General features: G+C 46.6%; 1 long non-coding RNA gene across 6 annotated transcripts in view; it reads right to left on the bottom strand.

Annotated features, from left to right (window-relative positions):
- Positions 1–24,779, bottom strand: part of LOC109455420 (uncharacterized) — a 36,376-nt gene that overhangs the window by 8,396 nt on the left and 3,201 nt on the right. The window contains exons 2-7 of one of the 6 annotated variants that reach the window (XR_012490800.1): positions 21,631–22,040; positions 9,527–9,694; positions 6,823–8,164; positions 4,472–4,539; positions 4,103–4,225; positions 2,180–2,425 (exon numbers count right to left, since the gene is read on the bottom strand). This is a non-coding gene — a long non-coding RNA (uncharacterized LOC109455420). Of the gene's footprint in view, positions 1–2,179; positions 2,426–4,102; positions 4,226–4,471; positions 4,540–6,822; positions 9,695–21,630; positions 22,041–24,779 lie in introns of all 6 variants that reach the window. The other 5 variants (XR_012490802.1, XR_012490799.1, XR_012490803.1 and 2 more) reach the window with 5 other exon arrangements.

The raw sequence follows: 24,779 nt of genomic DNA on the forward strand, positions 1-24,779 counted from the left end.
AGGCATCCTGGGGGGGAGGGCACTCACTATAGTGTTAATAGATGCTGCCCCCTTTAGCCCAGTTTTGAAAGAAGAGATATAATCTGCCCCCCAGGCCCAGAGTCCAAGGCTGGTTGAATAGAAGTTGGTCCTATGCAGCATATGTCCTTAGAAACCGATCTATCTTGATGGCTTAGTCATTCCAGGGACAGAAAAGAGTGTTAGTCACAGAGTGGAGATGACTTAGTTTGACTATTTCCACAATGAAGATGAAAGACACGGCTCCCAAAACCTCAAACACTTTTTAAGGTCACTGGAAATGTCAGCGTCACCATTATCTTGCAATGACAGCTGTCACCAATCTGGGGACATCTCTCAACGTGAGTTAACACTATAGAGTGCACTTACATCTCAGAAAGCAGCTGCATTTTTATTCCGTCTGTATACCGGTGAAGTTTCATATACAAGCAATACCGTACAGCGCAGGCTCTGTGAGAGACCTGCCTGGGTTCATAGTCTGGAAGCACCACGTAGCTGCTGGGTAACTTTGAGCAAGTTACTTAACCTCTCTGTTAAGGAGACCCTGGCTCCTCACATCTAAAATGAAGCTAAAGAGATCTATTAGGTTGGTGCAAAAGTAATTGCGGCTTTTGCAATTACTTTTACCCTTTTAAACTGCAATTACTTTTGCACCAACCTCATACCTTACGGATGTGTTGTGAGGATTAAAAGAGACAATTCATGTAAAGTGCTTAGCATGGTAAATGTTTCAGAAAGAAACTGTTTTTTTACTCACGGATTTCTGGTGTTCTACTGGGACGCAGTCACACAGGGAAATGAAGTCACAGGGAGGGACAAACACCCCTGTAAGTGTGAGCTCTGATTGTTATCACCCTTCCAGCCACAATTTTAAACCATTGTGTTCACCTGTCGCCCCGCTGATGGTGTCAGTTACGACAGTCTGGCTGAGTGATGCCAACCTAATATTTTACTTCTTCTAGGATTTACCTGCTCTTGTGGTTTCTCCACTTTTCAGTTAGGGACAAGCCACCCTTTTTTTTTTTTATTAACTTCAGTTGAAATCGGCCTGCACACATTCACAGGATAGCAACGGCAAAGCTCTTAGCCCGAGCGGAATGAGGCAGCAGCGGCCCTCGTCCACCCTGGGCCGATTTTGCAGGTCCCTGTACAGTTTGCTCAGCACCGTCTCACAGACTCTCCCTCTTCAGCATCCGTTCTTTGCCAAGAACACTCACACTTATTTTTCCTCCTCTAATCCTTCTGCCACTTCCTATTTTCCCTAAATTCTTGGGCTCCCCTCCTCAACGTAGGAGACACTGACCATGGGATTTGTACACAAACCACTATGGATCCCAGAGGGAAGACTGAAATCAAAGGCAAAATGACACCCCCACGACTCTAGCATCTTCCTCCCCATAGTCACAAATTACATTTACGAATTTAGCCAATCATCTGTTACAGCAGACAGAACAGGGCACAGGGCCACGGGAGGGAGGGAAGGAGGAAGTGCGGAAAACAAAGGAAGGAGGAGATGAGCTCATTCTTAAGACAAGGTGCAGATACAGCTCATTGTAATAGATTATAACACCATTAGCATCGCAGGCGGGGAAAAGTCTCCACCCCCTGTGTTGCCATGACAGTTCTGACAAGAGCCAAGTTAAAACAAGGGAATCCTACCTCCCCATGGGAAGGAGTAGTCAGCAGGGAATGCCTGCCAACACCACCCCTAAATCTTGACTATTTTGCGCCCTCATTTGAATAAAATCCTAAGCCTCTGTGCTTCTGAGCAGTTGCCCTTCTCCTGGCCTGCCCACTCCCAACATTTTGGGAGTGTACTATTTCCTTTTAATAAATCCACTGCTTGCTCGCCCTTGTTCGCGTGGCTTATTTGTACATCCTGGAATGCCTTCCTGCAATGATACAAGAACCCTCGTCTTCGGTAACACATTTACCATCTACTCAGCACTCAGAGTGGGTCAGGCAAGGTGCTGGGACAGGTCCAAAGGGGAAAGACATGGGCTGAGGCTCGAAGAGCTCCGACTAATAGGGGCCCTGGCGGCAGACACACAAGGACTTGCTGAAGGCTGCCCTGAACCTGACAAGCAGAGCGCAAGGGGCTGTGGGAACAGGATGGAAAACGCATCGTCCAGAGTGCGTTTGCATTTTAGTGTTTGTTTACCTCCTTTTCCTTAATGAAGCAGCTGGAAGACATCCTTGTCATCTTCTTTCCTGGTGTCACAGGGCGCCCAGTCTTTGTCTACACTGCCCAGCAGGAGCCCCTCCCTGAGCGCTCCATGTCCCGCAGCTAGGTAGGGACTAGGGAACCAGGACGCAGTTGTACCAGCAGAATCAAGTGCCTCCTGACTTCTTTGCCCAGGTGTGGTGAGTTCAAACTCAGGTTTCATCCCAATAGAGCAACGGACATCTGCCAATGAAAAAGCACATGCTTTTTGGAATGCACATACTGTGCTAAGCACTTCGTACAATTTCTCTCTTTTAATTCTCAGAAGAAATCTATGAGGTAGATATTATCTCCAAGTTAGACATGAGGAGCCAGCGGCACAGAGAGGTTAAGTAACTTGCTCAAAGTCACACAGCTAATAAGTGCTGGTTCCAGACTATGAACCCAGGCAGGTCTCTCACAGAGCCTGCACTATACAATATTGCTTGCCCATGAAATCTCACCATTAAACAGATGAAATTTAAACAGAGTGATAGTTTATTCACTTATTAGATTGGCAAAGAGTAGGAAGCTGAGGTTGAGGAGGGCTTGGAGAAGGTTGTTCTCAGTTGCACCATGTAGAAAAGGTGAAGACATCCTTCCTCCTCTCATAACAGAAGTCAGAATTTGTTCAGGTCACCACCTCTCTCCAGCTCCTGAATGGAATTCAAGTATTTTAAGCCAGTGCTTTTCAGACTGTAACATTCAGTCTGTTAGGTAGGTCACAACCAGTGTCTTTCTAAAAAATGAAATCCAATAAAAATAGTGTATTGTACCTTTCACCTGGAGTTATGATAAATGTCTTTATTATTTAAGCCCATTTGTCCTGGGGTTATTGTTCTTTTGCAGCTGAAAGCATCCTGGATGGTTTACCATCCTGGATGGTAGTTCTGGAGGGCAATCTGACTACATGTGTCCAAATTTAACTAAACATACTCAGCAATATCACTTCTAGGAATATGACTCAAAGAAGGAGCTCTAAGAAGGAAACTCAAAGAAGGAAATGGCTGAACAGATCGTGTAAAAGCTTGTTCAGCGAATCAATATTTTTAATTACAAAAAAATAGAAATGAACTAAATAATCATCAATAAAAATTACATAAGCTATTTTGCATTTCCGATTCTATAGAATGGAATGTGATACAGCCAGGAATATGATGAGATGTAGACAGCAGTGCATTGTTCATTCTGTCTTAGCATAAAAGACACTAACAGAAAATTAGTCAAGCCATTGAGTTCAATGAGAAGTTAAGACGCCTGTGGTTTTCGCAACCACTGATGTATAATTAATAGACGTAAAGAGCATCACTAGATGCTAAAGCCATTGGGTCAAAGGTTGTAGAAGCAGGATGTTTGCAGGGTCTCAGGGGAACACCCCTGAGGTTCCTGATTGATTTCACTGGGGAAGGAGCACTGACAGTGGAGGCATCTGGCAGATGTCACAGTAGCCAAGTCATCAGACTTTGACATCCCACCAATGAGACAGACCTGACACCACAAGTGACATGATGCCCTGTGAAGTACCACCACCACTAAGGTTGTGCTCTTGTCTGAAAGATTGAACTGGAATCGAGTCAAAAGAAAACAGACAAAGTCAGGTTGTAGGGCAGTCTACAGACAATTGGCTCGAATTCTTTAAAAAGGTCCATGTCACAAAAGGAAACAAAAAAAGACAGGAGAGAATATTCTAGAACAGCTCTGTCCAATGGAAATACAATGCAAGCCCCATATGTAATTAAAAATTTTTAAACGGCCACGTTAAAAAGTAGAGAGACAGGTAAAATTAACTTTAATAATACATTGCTGGATTAGCTCAATATATTCTGTATATTATCATTTCAACATGCAATTGATATACAGAATTACAAATGAGATAATTACCTTCTTTGTGTGTGTGCCAAGTCTTTAGTACAATCAGTCTGGACCGACCGCAGTTCAAGTGCTTAATAGCCTCATATGGCAAAGGCTTCCATATTGGGTGGCACAGTTCTAGATTGAAGAGAACTAAAGAGACATAACAACCAAATGAAATGTGCGATCCTGTATGGGAACAAATAAAATGGCTACTAGAGAGACTATGGGGATAACTGGGGGAGTTTAAGTAGGGACTGTATGTTAGACAATATTATTGTACATATGTTACAGTCCTTGGTAATAACAGTACTTAGTTATATAGAAGAATGGCATTATTCTTAGGAGACACGAATATGCTAAGGTCCTTAGGCATAGAGTATGATGTTTGCAACTTACTTTCAAATGGTTCAACAAATTCTAGGTAGACCATAAGTAGATAAATAGAGATCGAGGTAGAGATAGACCTAGAGAGAGAGAGAGCAATGTTAGTAATTGGTGAACCTAGAAAATGGATGTTCAGATGTTTATTGTACTTTCTTTCCAACTTTTTCAAAGTTTGAAAGGTCTGAGAGAAAAAAATAGGTTCCCATAATGATCATGACATCTTATATCTCTTTATAATTTACAGTGTCTTTTCAAAATAATTTACAGTGATCATTTCAAAAGTCCACAGAGGAAATATATGGTGTGTTTTATCTTAATTTTATAGTGAACAAAAACATTTCTTGGTACATACACTCTCTAGTTCCCACAAGCACTCAGAGGCAGATAGAGCCTCTCCCATTCACGGAGGCTGACAGCTGAGCCTGGGAAATCAGGGGACTGTCAGCGTCCCCAGTGAGCAAGCCCCAGAGGTGGGGTTTGAACGCATCTCTGTCCCACTCTGGGGACTGAGCTTGTTTCTCTCTTTGAATCCTGTTTGTAAGTCCTGTTTTATAGATGTAGAAATGGGAGCCCAGAGACATTAACTAAATTGTACAAAGTCACAAAGCTACAAACGGGCAAAGCCAGAATTCGAGCCCAGATTTCAGTCTCGATTCCAGGGCTCTTTTGTCACAGCACCCAAGCTACCTGTGGAACGGCCCTCCCTCCAATGAACATTCAGCAATAGGTTCAGGCTCTAATGGGGTGGCTCACGTGAGAAGTCTTGGCCCAAAGGCCCACAGCACAGGAAATTAGTCAGGTTGTTGGAATGGAGCCAAGGAAAGGCCCAGACGCTCAGAGGAGGCCTTGCTGGAAAGACGCTTTGTAAAAATAAAAGCAGGCCTGTGCTGACTAAATCATTTGATGCTCTGATTAAGAAGCATGAGTGGCCACACCATGTGACAGCAGGCCATGAGCTCAGCCCTGGAGACATGGTCTGGCACAGATCCCTTCATCAGAGCCGTGGATGGTATTCAGGCAGGATTACCATCTCCAGGGGGAAAAGGGGTCAGGATTCCGGTCTCAAAACTATGCTGCATCTTTTAAAAAGTAACTACTATTCAGCTTTCATTTAATTTTAAGTAAAATTAAAATGTTTAAATAAAAATGAAATTTTTAATTTAAATTATTTGAATAAAAGACTGCTTTACTGAACATCTTAGGATGGAGAACAATGAAGTCATTAGTCAAAATGACTTCATGTAAGAAGAAAATAATAACAGGATGGTAAAGGAACTGTGAGCTTTGCATGTGAACAGGCTCCGGCAGTGAGGACCCTACAGATACGTCCCTTCAAGGACCACCCCTGCTCTCCCATTGAGGAGGCGACTCCAGCAGGACCCACAGGCGGCTGTAAGGCTAAGGAGTCATCTACTGAGTGTCCATCTTAAACCCCAAAGCACTTGAACTTGGAGGGAGCTGCCTGGCCGTCACGGCCGAGTCCTGGGTCTGCCCGGGTGCGGCCAAGTGCCCAGGCCCAAGTGAAGCTTCTGCTCCCCGGGGCTCTGGGGGCCTCTGCACTTCGGGCAGCCTGGCAGACCCTCCTCTGACTGTGGCAAGGCCTGTGTTAGGAGTCACACAGCCTCTTTCCATAGAACTTCTCAGCTGAGATTCTGCAGCCACTGCCAATCTGGACCCTGAGTCTCGGAATAGTCAGCGTTAGTGCTGAGTGCTCAGAGTGGGACATAGATTTAGTCAGAGATCTGGGGAGCAGTCAGGTTAGGGGTGATATCGGCAGGGTGGCCCCGGGGTGGAAGTCCAGGCAAGCAGCCAAGATCAGTCATTCCGAGAGCCACATGGGTCTGACTCGAGTTAATAAGCTCTGCAGACCTCCATTCTCATCCTGAATGGGCTTTGTTACATGGTCGGTCCTGCCTGAGACCTTCATCCAGACCCGTCTGAAAGGGACCTGACACAAGGGCTGCAAAGCCCAGCAGCAAAAAATTTGTGCTGAAACTTTCCAAATGCTTCTCTAGACTGACAGCCAACTCGTCTTCTCTCTTGTCTAGCCTAAATCCCCACCAGGTTTGTTGTTTTAAAATCCAAGTCTTTACCCTGCCAAGCACTCAGAAAAACATCATCTACACAGTTAAGAGCTGACAAGAAGGTGCCCCCAACCTATGAGCTAGTAACCCTGCAGCCCACAAGGGCTCCCACTCCCCTGGAGGCCCCACCTGCCACTGAGCCCCGAGGTGGTTGACCAGACCCCAGGGCTGAAAGAACTTTGAGTGGTTCAGCCTCAGAGCAGAGTCCGCTTGACTGAGACAACCCTGGCTGGAGAGGCCTCAGCCCGTCAACCCAAGACTCAGCATTGGCTACCACACCTTGTGACTTGTGGCATGGAAGACGGCTCCTGGTCAAAGGAAGCGATGGAGTTCCGCCTCCTCAGAGGAGATCTGTGGTCACTGTAATCAGAGTGATTCTCTATTCTGCTTCAGTGACACATAGTCACGTTGTCCTTCAAGCTAAGAAAATTCACGTCAGCCATCATAACATCGCCTCCCATCTCTCTTTTCCATTCTTCCTCCCACCCCTCTGCTACACCTTCCCTTACCTTTTTCTCTATTTTTATTGATGTGAAATTCATATAGCACACAATTAACCATTTGAAGTGTATGACTCAGTGGCATTTAGTGCATTCACAATGCTGTACAACAACTGCCTTTCTCTAGTTTCAAAACTTTTCATCACCAAAGAAGAACAACCTGTAGGCATCAGATGTCACTCCCATTCTCCCTTCTGCCAAGACCATGGCCACAACCACTAATCTGCCTTCTGTCTTTAAAGATTTGCCTATTCTGGACATTTCATATAAAAGTATCATATATGACCTCTTGTGTCTGGTAACTTCCACTTAACATTATAGTTTTGAGGTTCATCCAAGTTATAGCATGTAACAGTACCTCATTCCTTTTTATGACTGGATAATATTCCACTGCATGGACACATCCCAACTTCTGTATCCATTTATCCATTGATGGGGCATCTGGGTTGTTTCCACCTTTGGGTTATCATGACTAATGCTGCTGTAAACACTTGCGCACAAGTTTCTGGGTAGACATACTTTCATTTCTCTAAGGTACATGCTTAAGAGTAGAATTTCTGGGTCATATGGTAACACTATGTTTAGCATTGTGAGAAACCGCACAACTGTTTTCAAAGCAACCACACCATTTTGCATTCCCACCAGGAGGGTCTCTCTCTCTCTCTCTTTCATCCAATAAAATAAAACAAAATCAATAAAACAATTTGCTCCTGGTAAAACACTGAGCCTACCAAGGGCATTTAACTAACCAGCCATTTTCCCTAACACTGATTCACAAAGTGGCTATGTTGAAAGGTGAGCCAAACGCAGTCACTGGTCCCCCCACAAGCTTCCCTAGTGGGCAGTCTGAGGTGGTCTCTCCCTGCTTTGGGGGAGAGACTGCACTGAGCTCTTCTGCCCTGTGCTGGCTCCCTGGTCAGCAGTTCTCCACATTTTTACCTGTTTCATCAGCAAATCAGCTTGGCTGGACACCTACTGGGCATGGAACGCATAAAACACTCACCTCTCCAGCTGGTGGGAAGACGTGGACGAGGAGACCAGAGGTACTTCACAGAGCATATTGTAATGGAGACGAGTCTGAACCCACGAGCAAAGGGATGGCATTTGAGAGCTGGAGAGGCCTTTGGGATCACACCTCAAAGTCAGGTACAAGGTTAAAGTTCAGGAAACTGAGGCCCCCCCAGGTTCAGTGACTTAAACCTGGCCAGGCAGCAGCAGGGGAAGCCAAAGTGAAAAATCAGATCTGCGTGATGAGAGTGGCAATGCCCGCCTCACGGCACTGCCCACCATGCGGCAATGCCCGCCACGCGGCAATGCCTGCCTCACGGCACTGCTCACCATGCCTGTGTTCCCAGGCTTGTCCAACAAGGCGCTGGTAAAATGCAGACCCCTCAACACACAATGGGATTTATAGATGATGTAATACAGAATTGTACACCTGAAATCTATGTAACTTTACTAACAATTGTCACCCCAATAAACTTTAATTTAAAAAAAAAGCAGATCCCCTCAGTCCTGCCTGGACCAACCTGTCCCATCTCTCTGTGGAGGAGGATCCGTGCTTTTAATGGGTCTGGTCAGGAAGTTAGGGGAACATGCAGCTAACTGTGAACAAAATGATAAAGTCAATGGAGTGGCACCAAAGATGCCTAGTTCTTGATTTCAGTGATGATAAAATAAACCCTTGCATTTGAGTGAAAATTTGCAGTCATCATGTTTGTGTGATATGTGGTTTCTGTTAAAGTCTGTATTAGTCACTGATGGTCTGATGATTAGACAATCCCAGTGTATAGTATGTGCGCGCACACACACACACACACACACACACACTCTCACACACACACACTCACACACACACACACAGTCACACACACACAGCTGATGGAGTGGCCCCACCTCTTTTAACACAGATTATAGCAACTAACCACACTGTTCTGTACCTTGCTTCGAAAAAATGAAGTGCCTTATCTAATCTGATAATAATTATTAAGAAAAAAGCCTGTGTAGTAGTTTTTTTTTTTTTTTAAATCCCAATTTCACAGAAGAAGAAACTGAGATTCTGTGAGTATTAGTTACCTGCTCCACGTCATGAAACTAGTCCTTGGCTATTATGGGTTGAATTGTGCCCCTCCCCCCAAAGATTACGTGTATGTCCTAACTCCCAGCGTCTCAGAAAGTGCCCTTATGTACAGAGGCAATCAAGTTAAGTGAAGTCACAGGTTGGTCCCTAATCCAGTATGAGGAGTTTTTATAAAAAGGGGAAATATGGACGCGGACCTGCATCCAGGGAGAACACCACGTGAAGACAGAGGCAAAGAGCAGGACAATGTTTCTACAAGCCAAGGAACAACAAAGACTGCCAGCAAACCACCGACGCGAGGCGAGAGACAGGGAACTGATTCTTTCTCACAGCCCGAGGAAGGAGCCAACCCACACAGTGTCCCAGGGCCTTGCTATTCCGGCTCTAAAATCAGAATACTCACACCTAATGCAGGGTTATATGAGGTTTACGGCTGGGAGAGCGTAGCTTGCTGTTAGGGCAGTGGTTCCCAAATTTGGTTCAGCCTGGGGAGCTTTTGAAATATCCAGGTTCCAGGGTCCTCTCCCAGAGCCTCTGGTTCAGTGGTCTGAGGTGCTACCACAGAATACACCTGAGAAAAAAGGAGGAAAAAATACAAAATAAAAAACTCTCCAAGTGATTCTGACGACAGCCACTAGGTTAATGAACACTGCTGTGTAAAACAGGGCTGACCAAGGGTTTGGGTTTAGATACGACACCACAGAGTTTGGAGATGCTGTTACTTAACCCAGAGCACAGAGCTGAAGTTGACATTAGAGTGCAAATGTCAGGAATGCGGCAATGTCTGAGGCTACTTCTTCACAATGGAATGAATACTCTTGGTATGAGTGAAATGATGCTGTGTTCACACACACACACACACACACACACACACACACACACACAGACACACTCCCCAATATGTAGTTGAACATCAAGTCCAAGGGAACCAGATGGGAAAGGCCAGGGTTGGAGCCCATTAGAGCCTGCAGCAGAGCAAGAGGCAACAGCCAGGCCAGGACCCGACAGAGAGGGTCCTAGATAACTGCTGACATTTGCACAACATGTTGTATGTGGCTGTGGGTAAGAGGAGCTGAAGCATGCTGGCAGGTCCCGCTGCATCCTGGTCAAAATGCAAATGCAGGCCTCCCTGCTCAAACATTGAGAATTTCAAGACAGCCACAGCAGAGCATTGAATCAAGTGCAGGACCCTTCCAAGAGCAGGTCCTGGGCAACCGTATGTGTCGCTCAGGTCACTGGCCCATGAGGCGGCCCTGCGGGCTAGCCTGGCGGGGAAGGCAGGCGGTGCTGGACATGTGAGAGCAGAAGCTGCTGGGTGCTGCAGAACGGCCCAAGGATGCCCACGGAAGCCATTCCAATGCTTCCAGTCTTTCATTTTACCAGCTGAAAACACCCTGGGATTTGGTAGATGGTGTAACATGGTCCAGACACGTCAGCCAAAAAGACAAAGCAAAGGTCCCTCAAGGCCCATGTCTAACAACCCAATTACAAGGACTTTGCCATATCAAGTTCTGCAGCCCGTTCCAGCCAAAGACTCCCATTCTGCTGTCATTTCAACCAGAGAGCAAGTACAGTGGCAACTGTCCAGGGCAGGCGGGCCTGGTTCACTGCAGTCATTACTTTTCTAAAGTTTCCAGTACATTCTCTGTCCCACAGATCCCAAGCCTGTCACCTATTTTAAGGGTCTGTTTCCTTTCTCTCATGTACAGGAACGCTGACAGGTGAGCAGAGAGACATTTTGGTAACTGGATTCAGCCTCTGATGTTGTAACACTCCTGCTGAGAATGGGGAAAATGCATTCTTCAATTAAACTCAAGAATCTAAGTGAGCAATTTGTTATCCCTTCTCCTTCTGGAGGAAAAAAAAGATGTCTGAAGTGTTAAGGTTAGTAGACACAGCTCAGAGGGCACACATCGGTCCATCATGCTGCATAAGGGTAGGTAGGTATTTTATCTATCTATCTATCTATCTATCTATCTATCTATCTATCTACATACACACATATATGTATTTGTATGTGTGTATATGCATGTATGCATTATGTATACTTGTATGTGTATATATATGCAAACATATGTATAATGTATATATAAACATACACTCATACATAAAACACTGACAGGAGCTATGGGGAAAACTGATGCCCCCATGTCTGCTGTGACCAGGGATTTAAATCTCCCCTGTGCTCACTCTGCCCCACCCCACTTGCCAAGTAACCTGGTTCATAAAGTGAATTTCTTCCTCATGCAAAGAAACAGGAACTGGGAGGTTAGATAGAAGACTGCCAACTGGATGTGCCAGGAGCATAATCTACTAGCACCTTCTCCCTGACAAGTTTAAATTGGCAGTTGAAAGCCTCTATTGGTGAAGAAGCACCTAAGAGGATTTTTGATGTCAACCTGTCCTGAAGCCCTGCACTGACAGAGCTATACCTCAGTGTTATATGTATTCCTCTGGGGTTTTGACTCCAAAATACAGCTCTGGGGTCTACAGAGTCCATTTTCTAAATTAGTCTGATGATGTCTGCTTTAAAGAAATCAGACATTGAGACAAACAGCTGAAATCAATCATACTTTTAAACAGTGTAAAAGGGATCTGTTAGGCCTTTCCTAGTATAAAATAGAGGGTTACTTTACATACAGCAGTAGAAATAACTCATATACTGAGTCTGACAATTAAGTTCCCGAACAGTTGCAACGATGCTGCTAACCTTTTTTGATATCAGAGGGATTATTCACTATGAATTTGTACCAACTGGACAAACAATTAACCAAGTTTACTATTTGGAAGTGCTGAAAAGGCTGCGTGAGAAAGTTAGACGACCTGAACTTTTCACCAGCAATTCATGGCTCTTGAATCACGACAATGCACCAGCTCACACGGCACCGTGTGAGAGAGTTTTTAGCCAGTAAACAAATAACTGTATTGGGACACCCTCCCTACTCACCTGATCTGGCCCCCAATGACTTCTTTCTTTACCCGAAGATAAAGGAAATATTGAAAGGAAGACATTTGGATGACATTCAAAACATCAAGGGTAATACGACGACATCTCTGATGGCCATTCCAGAAAGAGTTCCAAAATTGCTTTGAAGGGTGGACTAGGCACTGGCGTCAGTGCACAGTTTCCCAAGGGGAGTACTTGGAAGGTGACCGTAGTGAGATTCAGCAATGAGGTATGTAGCACTTTTTCTAGGATGAGCTTGTGAACTTAATTGACAGACTGCATAGATACAGTGTTAGTAATATTTCACGCCATTTATTATTTTTTACTTTAACAATGTCAAAAATGTCCATGTGTCTAGAATAAGATTGGGGAAATTGTCCGCACATTTATTTTACTTCTTCGTGCCGACTGGACATCATTTTGTTTGGTCCTTGTTGCCACAGACTAGGGTGTTACTCTTCTCTGAGAAAGAAGGACTAAAGCGACAGATATTTGAGGAGAAAATAATTCATTTTTTGGATAAGCCTTGGATAAAAAAACCCTACAAAATGATGGTGTTGATAACTGCATGTTCAAAATGACACCAGGATATGAGAAAAATCAAGAAAGAGAATATTAAGATAAATTAAACGTAACTATTGTTTTTCTTTTTCCTGAAAATCAGTCTAGCTGTTTTAATCTATCTCTTTGACTCTGAATTTAATGAAGGCAGGGTTGTTTCCACGTTTATGCAGTGTTGGCTGTTATTTGCAAGGTAGGGCCCTGGCCTCTATGAGCTTGCATTGTAACATAGATAACGTCCAAAGGGACAGATAAATAAATTATTAATGATGGGGTTATGAAAAAGCGCTGAAGCTGCCGAGTGGTGATGATGGCACAGTATTGAGTGTTCACTGAATGTCACTAAATTGTACACGTTAAAATGGTTATAACAGTAATTTTTATCTTACGTGTATTGTATTATAATAAAAATTAATAAATGCCATCAGACACAGATTCAGAAATGGAAATGAAAAGAGAACAAACAGCTCAAAGCTGCCCAAGTCCATTATCATATGAGTCTACACCATAGTTCATAGACACACAGAGGAAATGATCAAAGTCATGTCTACGCCAGGAGAGAAAGTAACTGGCAGAAAACCCCACATACGTCGTGCTGAGCCTGTAGGGCTAGTGTTAAGTCTGACGTCTAATTAGAATAAACAAATGAAAAACAACTAGACTGTATCAAAAGGAAATCCACTAGACTGGAAAAGGCATCCGCAGGGGTTGGCAAACTGGCCATGTGCCAAATCCAGCCCACACCTGGTTTTGTGTGGCCTTCAAGCTGAGAATGGTTTTCATGTTTTCAAATAGTTAAGGGGAAAAAAATCAAGAGAATACTAGTATTTGGTGACATGTGAAAATGAAATGAAATTGAAATTTCGGTGCTCCCGGATAATATTTTGCCGGAACACAGCCACGTCTGGTCCTTTAGATATTGTCACTGGTGCTTTAGGGTTATAATGGCAGAGCTAGAGACCATATGGCCTGTAAAGTCAAAAGTCTTTTCTATGTGGCCCTTTAAAATGAGGGTAAAGGGGATCAAATATATGGTGATGGAAGGAGAACTGACTCTGGGTGGTGAACACACAATGGGATTTATAGATGATGTAATACAGAATTGTACACCTGAAATCGATGTAACTTTACTAACCATTGTCACCCCAATAAACGTTAACTACAAAAAAAAAAGAACTCTGCTGGCCTTTGCCCTGGAGGATGGACAGTTCTTCCAGATGAAGGGTGGCCACCCCACAGCCTAAGGGTCCTGGCTGGGGGCCACCTTCTTGATAAAGCCACCCTGCAGAGGTTCATCAAGGAGACAGAGTCCAGTCTAGCACCCCAGACTGGCCGGTTCCGCTGGAAGGACGAGGGGCTCAGACGTCCTGGGACCACGGCTGCTATGGAAACAACCCCCCGGCATGTCCCATGTGCTCTCACATGCCCTCACCTACTGTATCTGCTTCCTGCTTTCCCCCCCCCCCCTTTCAAAGTGCTTTTCTACTTGTTCATGGTTAAGTTCATCATGTTCCAAGTACACCGATGCTGGGGTTTCAGGGGAGGGATGGAAGATTGCTGAGGACCTAGTGTGTGCTGGATATTTAAATGCTTGGTCTTCAAATCTTCCCCACAACTCTCCCATAAGGTAGGCATTATTAGCCCCATTTTGTAAATAACAGTAGCTCCTTTTTCTTTTTTCTTTTTCTGAGTGATTGCCATGGTCCCCGGCATTATTCTAGGGAGTTTACATAAATTAAGGCATTTAATCCTGAGAACTCCATCAGTCGCAACAATTATTATTCTCATTTTATAATTGAGGTAATTGAGGCCAAGATGTAGTAAGTAATGTGCCCAAAGTTGCTGTAAAAGAAACCCCATAGAGACAGGATTTGAACGCAGGGGCCTCTGCGTGGAGCTGGGGCCTTAACTGCTCAGCCAGACCGGCTCCCACTGCAAACAGTGCAGAGGGTTCTGGATTTTGCTCAGAAAACACAGGTGGTAACAGCAGAGCAGCGTTTCAAACCAAACACACTCTGCTTCAGCTCCCTGTTTTCTCCACTGCTCCCTAACTGTTCATCCTTCAAACACTACACCATGCAAACAGGAATGGAGTGCTAACCTGGCAAGAACGTCCCCATAAATGACATCCATGGAGATCCTGCAATTTGCATTTCTAATGGGAAAAGGATATCAGAAGCCAATAAGGTGGCAGCAAGACGCCCTTATGCGCGTAAGATCTGGTATTCGTTTTAGCTGACTGCACAGCAAAAAGACGTCATAGGGACTTTTTGTGCTAAGGTTTAATCAAATTTATTCAATCTTTGATTCTATTTTGCAAACACATGCTGCACAGCTACGCTGATCCAGGCCCTGTGCCAGCTTCTGGGGGAACCAGATGAATTAGGCCCTGTCCTACCACATGGAGGTCACGATCTGGCATCTTCTGCAGACCTGAGGGGCCAGCGCCATGTGTTACGCTCATTCACTTGTGCTTTTGAGGGTGGAGACGCGGCAGGCTGGGCCTCACAGCTGCTACCTCTCCTCCCAGGGGGCCCTTCTCTCCTACATCCCCACCACAAAGAGTGCAGTCAGTTTTGCCCTCTGTAATCTCAGCCACAAAGAGCTGCTCCACCCTCTTTCCTGGCAGAACTCTGGATTGTCCTGTAATTACTGCCATGCTGCAACCTGGTGCCATCTGATTAGTGCAGATTTCAAAACAGTGCTCATAATTCCTGCCAAAGCTATCCTGCCAACATCACACGAAAACTGGCCAACCTACTCTGCCGGGGCTGAGAGTTCCGTGCAGGCGCCATAAAATGAAAACCGGAATGGAAACTCAGCCACCACTAGAACAAGATGACACACACTCACACTCACACTCACACATACGCACACACACTTACACACAGGCGTGTACACACAACCCCTCTTCCTGGTGCTTTCACCCAATTGCTTATGCGATTCCACCCCAAAGGTTTAGAAAAAGGAAGCAGTCCTGAGCACAGTGCTTGAAAAATAAACACGAGCAATTCAATAGCTTCTCAGAGAGGGGCTCAATAGGGCAGTGCTGGCTTTCCTCCGGTTCTTGCACGGGAACACGCAAGGTGCAGTTGGTACTAGAGTCATCTCCAGCCCCCGGTCCTGGGAGCTGACCTTGAAGGTTCAGGTTTGCTGTGTTTAGAAGGTGAAAGCCGCAGGTGTCATTTAGCAGAAGTCACCAGTCCCCTGCCCATAGTACGTCAGCCGTGTTCCAAACATACAGAGAGACATGGGACTAAGCTAGGTTGGCAGTCTTGTTAGGGCAGCAAAAGAGAAGAATGCCAAGGACTAAGAACTTCCCAGAACGCACTGCAGTCCGGACACAATGATGAGGGCTTTACATGCAGTGGCTCACAGACGCCTCACACCACCCTCTGAAGTGATGACTGTTACCATTCCCATTTCACAGATGGGGAAACTGAGCTTTAGTGAGATTAGCAGTTTGCCCAAAGGTCATGGATGTAGTAGGTGATGGAGCTGGGATGTGGACAGAGCTGAGTGATCAAGTGAAGGTGGCCACAGGCTGCGAGGGGCTCTCTGCCACAGGCTTGCCCACCTCCCTCCTCCTGCTCCTGTGTGGGGGTGGCTTTCAGGCTATGAGGCCCTGAGATCGCCTCATGAGGGAGAGGGAGAAGCATAGAGACCCCTTCCTTCCTTTCCTTCCTTCCTTCCGTTTTTACCTATACATATTCCATTCAAAGTTCTCTCAGCCTGAGTGCCCCACAGGCAGATGAACAGAAGGATATTTCTGTTCTGTATACAAAGTAAAACAAGCTACAAGCTTCAAATGGATGACAGGAGGCCAGGAACTGAGGTGTCTCAGCTGAAGACACCCGAGGTCCAAAGAGAATGGGGAAGGGAGATTTTGTTGCCAAGTACAAAGAGATGAATGCACTTTCTCTCCTCTGTGCTTTCCGGGACGGGGGCTGTCCAGGGGTCTCACCGTTGTTAGCTATAAATTACATCTTTCTGAAAGGTTCTACTATAGAGGTGCTTACTTCTGAGCAGGTACCCAGGACCTCAGATCATATATTTTTACTTATTTCTACTTAACAAGCACTTGTGGGGTCCCTGCTCAGTGCAAACCTCTGACAGGAGGAGAAGGGGGAGGGGCATGAGGAGCAGACCCTGTCCTCACACTGGGGGAGGGGCCCATGAGGGAGGGTGCGCGCAGCCCACTGCAGACTGGACACCTGTGGCATCAGTGTGTGGCCTCCTTCTGGGCCCTAGAAACCGCTGGGGGCAAATTTGAGAGGAACCAGATATTTACAGTCTCATAGTATCTCCTCACAGATTAAAACGAACACCATGTCCTTTTGGCATGACTCACTAAGAAGATACCACTTGTGTAACATTTCTGCCCAAAGTACACAATCTGAACCTAATCCCGAGGAACAAATCAGACAGGCCCAAACGAGGGGCACGCTGCAGACTCTGCATGATCCGACACGAAAGGCAAGGCTGAGGACTACCGCAGGTGAAAGGAGATACCATGACATGGCAGCTGAAAGCACCGCGTGATTCTGGGTGGGTCCCCGAACACGGAGAAGCAATTTCTTGAAAGGACATATTGGGCCAGTTGGTGAAATTTGAATATGGACTGTATGTTAGGTCATATATTATATCAATGTTAAGTTTCCTGAATATAACAACTGTATTGTGATTACATGAGAATGCCCTTGTTATTAGAGGCTAAGGGCAAAATACTGCGACTTAATTCTTAAATGGTTTAGCAAAATAATGACAGCATGTATATAGAGAGGGGGAAATAGGAGAGCAAATGTGATAAAATATTAACAATTAGTACATCTGAAGGATGTACAGAGCTCACTGAACTTCCCTTGCCAATTTCCTGTAAGGTTGAAGTTTTTTCAAAATAAAAAGTTTAAAAATCTGTCTTTGTGTTAAAGTCGGGTTTACACACGGAGGCAGGGGCTGCGTAAGAAACATGACAGCACATACGGGGCCTGTGATGGAATGGCGCTCTGATGGCCAGACATCATTCAGTCATCTCAGCCTCTGCATCAGCTTTGCATTATTATCATCCCCACTGTACAGACGAGGAAACTAGGGCCCAAGGAGGGGAAGAGTCTTCACTCACCCAAGATCTCAGCTAGTATGTTGTGGGGCTGGGCTGAGCTGGGGAGAGTGGGCTCCAAGAACCACGCTTTTTGCTCTGCTGTGTGGGGATTAAAACCAGGAGGCTGTAGCCAAACCACCTGGTTCAAATTCCACATTCACCACTGGCTGGTGACCCAGGACAAGCGACTAGCCCCAGCTGCCCAAAGTGCCTTTTTAAGAATGAAGGTTATAACAGCGCTTATCTTACTGGGTTATTCTGGGGTTAAATGAGGGAGAGCATGTTAAGAGCTCACAAAAGTGCATAATAAACACATTTTCATGCAGAACTTTCGGGAATCTGCGGCCCATAAGGTGGTCGCTCTTAAATTCCACTAACTGTGTGGGTGGCTGAGAGCACTTAAAGAAAAATGAGTGACTACAGAAGTGAAGGCATGTTTGAGACAGGGGAGTGGTCGTGTGCAAAACGCACAGAGAGCAGGATGGCCAGTCCTTCCCTGGGAAGACTGGAAACCACCACAGAACATTACAGAGTTCTTCTGACCTTCAATTTCCAGGTCCTCCCCGGATTGGGTAGTAAATATGCATTGCCACAAACGCCACCTACATGGAATCCCAAAGGGAGAAACTTATCCATCAAGTACAGCGGACAGCTCATTCCCTTTTGGGTCCTGCCTAGATTGACGAATTCCCCTGGTGCGAGGGCTTGGCTGGCTCTTTCTCGTCGTCATCCATCAGGGGTTCTTCCAGTCTGAATCCCCCAAAGGCGTGTACACAGCGGCACAGCACGCTGCCTGGACATGCTAACCACCTGCTGCTCTGAAAAGCTCTTCTGCTGGGGAAGAAGCAGTTGCCATGAGTCCCTGTGACAACTATCCAGAGAAGAACCGGAACTCTGCTGTTTAAAGGTGGATACGGTCAATAGGCTATCTCTGACCAGTTGTTCCTTTAGGGAAAGACAAAGCTGAATTGGAAGATATTTATGGATGGAGATATATATATATATATATATATATATATATATATATATATATATATATATATATATATATATATGAAATGTCTGAGGGAGAGAGAATGAACAAGCTAGAAGTGAATTAGCAACCTGGAATTGAAAGATGAACGTCCAGTAAAAGTGATGACCAACAGGAGATTGGAGATTTCGGTCAAGGTGTCCACAGAAAGGAAAGAGGTGGAAAAACTGAAAACAGCTCTTGCAGGGCATCGACCAAACCTCATCCAAACATGACTAGGATCAGGTCAGAGGAAAGTAAACTCAGGAGTTTGGGTCTTTTTGAGGTAACCGACGTCAATAACTGGAACAGTTTCCTGTTTCTCCTCAGAGCCTGGCTTGGCTGAAGTGGGGGAGCTCCTGGCCCGGGTGGGGGCAAGCTGGGTGGGGTTGGCAGGGAGGTGCTCAGATAACCTGCAGAGGAGACCAAATGTTGACAGGGAGGCTCTGGGAAATGAAAGCTTTGCGTGCCTTTAGTGTGGGTTTAAATTATCTTTCGGTGGCTGCCAGTGAGATGGTAAATGTCCTCTGGGACTTCAGGTAACACTCTTTTGTTTAAATCTAACATTATGTCCTTAGCTGTCCCTTGCCTCCACACTGCCCATGGACCTCAGCCTAGTCCAGATTCTTCAGATTACCAGGGTGGACCACCAAATTCTGGTGAATATCCCCACCAGAGTAACCAGGGGCCTCGCTTCCTCCTGAAGGTCATTTATGTATTTATGTCAAATGGACCATGCAGCCCTGGTGTGTTCGTGGACTGCCTGTGTTGAAAGAGAATCTTTAGTTGAGGAGGCTGAGTGCCCTGGAAGGAAGTTGCTCAACCTGAGTGGAAACCAAACCCTCGCTTTGGTTTCCTCGGGAAATTCTGCAGTAACTGCTTCTCTATAATTAGTGAACAGGGGCCTGACCCAGGCCTCAGCCTGGACCCAGCCACAGCCTGTGCAGACCTGAGCAGTGCCCAGACCCAGAGCCGTCAAACTGCCATGTCTGCCATCCTAGAACTGTGGCAGGGTTTGCCTTTGAAGAAACCACCCAGCCGGGGTGGGGGGGTCAACACTTTTTCTAAGTCTACTGTGGACAGAAGGGGAGGAGGAGCAGGTGAGAGGAGGAGGGAAGACGAGGGTTTGGTTCACGGCCTCTACTGCACATAAACAGGCCCACACTTGAAAGGGGGCCGCACTGTCGATAAAAGGTGAAAGGAGTGAATGGTGGGTTAGTCCTTGCCATTTCACTGATGAGAAAACAAAAATCCAGCGAGGTGAAGTGACTGGATTTTCACTGTGAGTTCACGTCCAGGGCCTACCACCCAGTAACACTGAAGACAGCAGACAGACAGATGCCCGATAAGCCTCCTGACACATTGACAATGAACCAATCATTCAGTCATCTATTGACTCTGGCTTCCGTGCTACAGAAAGGGTGTAATTCATGCCATCATTCCACAATGAGCTTACTCTGTACTTTAAGAGACATGACACATGTTCAAAACATGTAAGTAACAGAGCAAAACCAGGGTGGTGGAGTGTCGGACTCAGGGCCGGGAGTCAGAGGAGGGAGCACGTCCTTTAAGGAACCTCGGGGGGAAGTTTCCTGGGGGAGGTGAGCGCCACGCTGAGCCTTGGAGGAGGCATTCCAGCCACACAGGCGGGAGGGACCCCATAAGGACAGTGTCAGCAGCAGAAATGGAGGGGTGTTGAGGACACAGGGGGTATGCTGGCGTAGGGATGTGTTCACCCTGGGGAGATGGATGGACCCACTGGCTTTCCCACCCTTATGCTCCCACCTGACTGACCTGCAAGTCATAGTAATGTAGGATCCCGGTGACACCCACTGCTGGGTCCTTAGATCAGACTTTTGTCACTGGCCTCACCGGCCTTCTTGCTGCTCCTCTGGCTCTGGCTCTGGCCCTATCCTTGTAATGGCCACGAGAACTCTCTTGTGAAAAAGCCAGCATCACCATGTCCTCACTCTAAGACCCAGGCAACCCACTGTCTGTCAGATGAGTCCACACTCCTTTGCAGGGCAGATCAGGCCCTTCAAAGTGTGACCACACCTGCTTTAAAATGTCCTCTCCTCCTGCACCCTTGGCTCTGTCTGACATCCTATAAACAACAGGCATTGCCCTCCATGACTCGGAATCCTCCATGCCTTCCCTGCATCACTCCTTCTTTGCAGAAAGTCTTTGGCTATTTATCTTGCAACTTTCCTTTGAGACGTACCTTAAATGCATCCCCTCCTCCAGGAAGCCTCCCGTCCTTGATGCTCAGGTTCTTGGCCTTGAGCTCCAATAACACATTGTTGTTCCTGTTCTGCCCCCATTTGTTTAACTATCTACCCCCTTTGTAAGCCAGAGATGGACACTCAGGGCCCAATGCTCACTCTGTGATGCCCAGGGCCCAACGTGCCTCATTGTTCATAGAAAGTTGCTTAAGAAATACCTGATGAACGAATGACTAAGTGGAAGAGTATGTGGAGAAGCGTAAAAAGGAAGCCAGACTTTCAGGTGATTGGGACAAAATGAGTGGAGGACTCCGTGGGGAGATGTGGCCCCACAGACAGGCCAACTCTACCCCAAGAATGGCCCATGTTTGCCCTCGCTGGGGTCATCGCCCCACTGTTACTGACTCCCCACCCTATAAGACTGAAATTAGGGTCCCAGGAAGGACAGGCAACCCTGGTCTGAGCTTACAGCAGTGATCACAACAGCAGAGGTTTAACGAACTTTAAAAATCTATTTTGATGTTAAAAGCCAAAATGACAGAGAAAGTCAGGAAGGAAAAAAGTGAATTTAGCGATAATCCTGTGATGTCAATACAATCAATTACAATTAGTTTCAATTTTCCTTCCAGTCTTTCTCCTTTAGTCTTGTGATGGTTCGTTTTACCTGTCAACTTGACGGGACTGAGAGATGAACAGATAGCTGGTGAAACATTCTTCTGGGTGTGTCTGTGAGGGTGTTCCCAAAAGAGGTGAGCATTTAAATCAGTCTGTTGAGTAAAGACTGCATGATCCCATCCGCTGAGAGCCTGAACAAGAAGGCCGAGGAAGGGCTCTTTCTCTCTCTCCTCTCTCGCCTCTCGCCTCTCGCCTCTCGCCTCTCGCTTCTCTCCTCTCTCTCTCTCATGAGCTGGGAGGTCCATCTTCTCCCCCTGGGATATCAGTGCTCCTGGAGACACACCAGCTTTCCTGGGCCTCCAGCCTGAAGACAGCAGATGGTGGGACTTCTCCATAAAATTGCATAAGCCAATTCCTCATAACAAATCTTTGTCAAATCACTTTAGACTCATTGCGTACCTTAAATTTACACAATGTTATATGTAAATGACCTCTTTCTCTGGAGAACCCTAATACAAGTCTATAGGTGCAATTATGGCTTGTTTATATAACATAAGCTGGAAATCAAAATTCTTAAGAAGATGTCTTTTATTTCCTTCCCAGTGTTCTACATACAATGGGTGCATAATACATAAGTTTAGGCCGACTGACAGGTATTCTGACTGAAAGCTTTTCTCGAAGACAGTGTGGCCACGGCAGTGACCCCTCAAGAAATAAGCTGGCAGCAATGTCTCTGCGTCACTTCTGGCTCCCTGTTTTCTACATGGAACACATTTCTTTCCCTTGAAATCATGTCTTTCATTCCCTCAATCAGTCATTCAGTCAACAAACACTTAATGAGTGCCAATTATGGAGTGGGCCTGGGCTCGGGCCTAGGTGGGCTCTGTGCTTCCTGCTGTGCCCTGCTGCTGGCCTGCGGCCTGTCTCCACCCTCCTGACAATCCTATGGCTCAAACTCCCCTGGAACCCAGTTATCCAGTTTATTTAAAAGTCCAGGGGGACCCAGGCCCCTTCTTTTGTGCATGCTGCACCCAGAAGCACAATTGTCTGCTATCTTGAGAACAAGCAGCCGTTGCGATTGTGTCAGCGAACCTTTGTTCAGTTCCTATAAAGAACGGCCTATTAGGTAATGATCCATCCCGAATGGAAAACCCACCTTTCGTAAGGCCCGAAATGAACTATTGCCACATCCCATCAAGCCCACAAACAGTTCTTCACTGCAAAAGAATAAGCTTAACTAACTAGAAAGAGCCTCAAAAATGTATTTTGTAGCTTAAAAAGCAAGAAAGGGGGTACTCTGGCCTCAGGGACACACAAAGGATGGTAATGCGTGAGGTGAGTTCCAGTGAATGGAGTGGCTGGTGGGGGCAAGACTGGCATTGTGCTCAGAGGGCAGCCACCTCCTCAAACTGCCTGTCTTCTGCTGTGGGGTGAGGGGCGTTGGGGGGCAGGGAATGAAGGTGATATCGTCACATGACGGCGTTCGGAGGAAGGCATTGCTGGGATGGAGGCTCAACACCCCAGGACCTTAGAAGGAGCTTATGTCGAACCCTGAGATCTAAAGAACCGTGTTAATCTGTGACAGGCCAGACTTCCTCAGCCTCCCCATAGACTCACAAACCCAGGCTGAGGCAGGAAAGAAAGTCAGATTTCTTACACACTAGAGCTCTTGTGCGCATGTACAAGCACACACACACACACACACACACACACACACACAGAGTCATGGGCTCTGCTGTGTGCCCCCTAATATGTGTTAGGGGTCTTAACCCCCAACACCCCAGAATGTGACTGTATTTGGAGATAGAGCCTTAAAGAGGCTATTAAGGTAAAATAGGTCATTAGGGTGGGACCCCATCCACTATGACTGGGGTCCTGACAGGAGGAGGAGACCGGGACACAGACATGCACAGAGAGAAGAGCGTGAGGACACGGGGAGAAGACGACCGTCTGTGAGCCAAGGCGGGAGGCCTCAGAAGGAGCCACCCTGCCCACATCTTGGTCTTGGACATCCAGCCTCCAGGACGTGAGACGATTAAGTCCTGTGGTTTAAGCTACTCAGTCTGTGGACACACACACCCACTCACATACACTCACTCACTGTCACACTCACACATAAAAACACTCACCTACTCACACTCACATTTTGTCACACTCACACATACAACAGTCACTTTCACACTCTCACACACACTTCCTGAGCCCAGAGGCCTGGGCTGATGTGGATGAGACCCACAGAGGCCAATTCCCTGCCTCTCATGGCAGGGCTTTGCTCTCTGTCAAGCTCATTTCTCCGCTAGAACCTTGGGTCCTCCCAGACTGGGCTGCAGTCTGACGTCTTGCATCCTGACTCTGCCTGGGGCCTGGCACTTTGTTGTCCCGTCGCCCGGCCTTGGCCTGGCCTGGGAGTTCGGAGGCCTGGACTCTCCTGACGGGCAGGGAGAAAACACTCTGACCCCAGGAGTCTCCTCTCTAATCCGTGGTGAAGCCAGCGCAGCAGTTCTCAGACCAGCAGCATCGAAGTCACATGAAACTTGTGAGAATCACATATGCTCAGGCCTCACCCGGACCTACTGAGTCAGAGCCTCTGCGGGGTGCAGCCCAGAAACGTGCATTTGAACTTGCCCTTTGGGTAGTTCTGATGCAGACAGACTGACGTTTGAGAACCAGTGAAGTGGAAGACGCCTACAAGTCCTGCAGGGGGATAACCCCCCAGGCTTCTGTGAGCATTCAGCGTGATAACTACATGGGTATGATTTATGCACCTTTCGTGTGCCCGGCCCTTTCCCAGCTTTTAAGGATAGCTCCTTTAGAGCGTTGTTGTAGAGACACTGCTGGGAAATGAGGCCCAGAGAGGTGAAGCAACTCATCCCAGGACACGCCCCTGGAGATGAGCAGGAGGAGGGTTTGAACCAGTCGCCGTCACTGCGCTATGTCTACCCCCCCATGGGCCACCATAGTGACAGGTGTTTGGCCCGCAGTCAATGTGCGATTTCCAGGGTCATGAACAGGGAGGCATCACACCCATTCCACAGATGGACACAACTGTTAAAGTCGGCTTGGCTACCAAAGGAGAGGCCAGTCCTAAGTTCAAGGCCTGTGACAGCCTGGACAAATGCACGCTTCCTCCTGAAAGAGAAACCTGCCGGCGACCTTGAGACTTTTGAGGCTCTGACACTCATAAAATGCAAATGCCTG

This window comes from Rhinolophus sinicus, linkage group LG12, assembly GCF_036562045.2.
Source record: "Rhinolophus sinicus isolate RSC01 linkage group LG12, ASM3656204v1, whole genome shotgun sequence".
Taxonomy (NCBI): domain Eukaryota; kingdom Metazoa; phylum Chordata; class Mammalia; order Chiroptera; family Rhinolophidae; genus Rhinolophus; species Rhinolophus sinicus.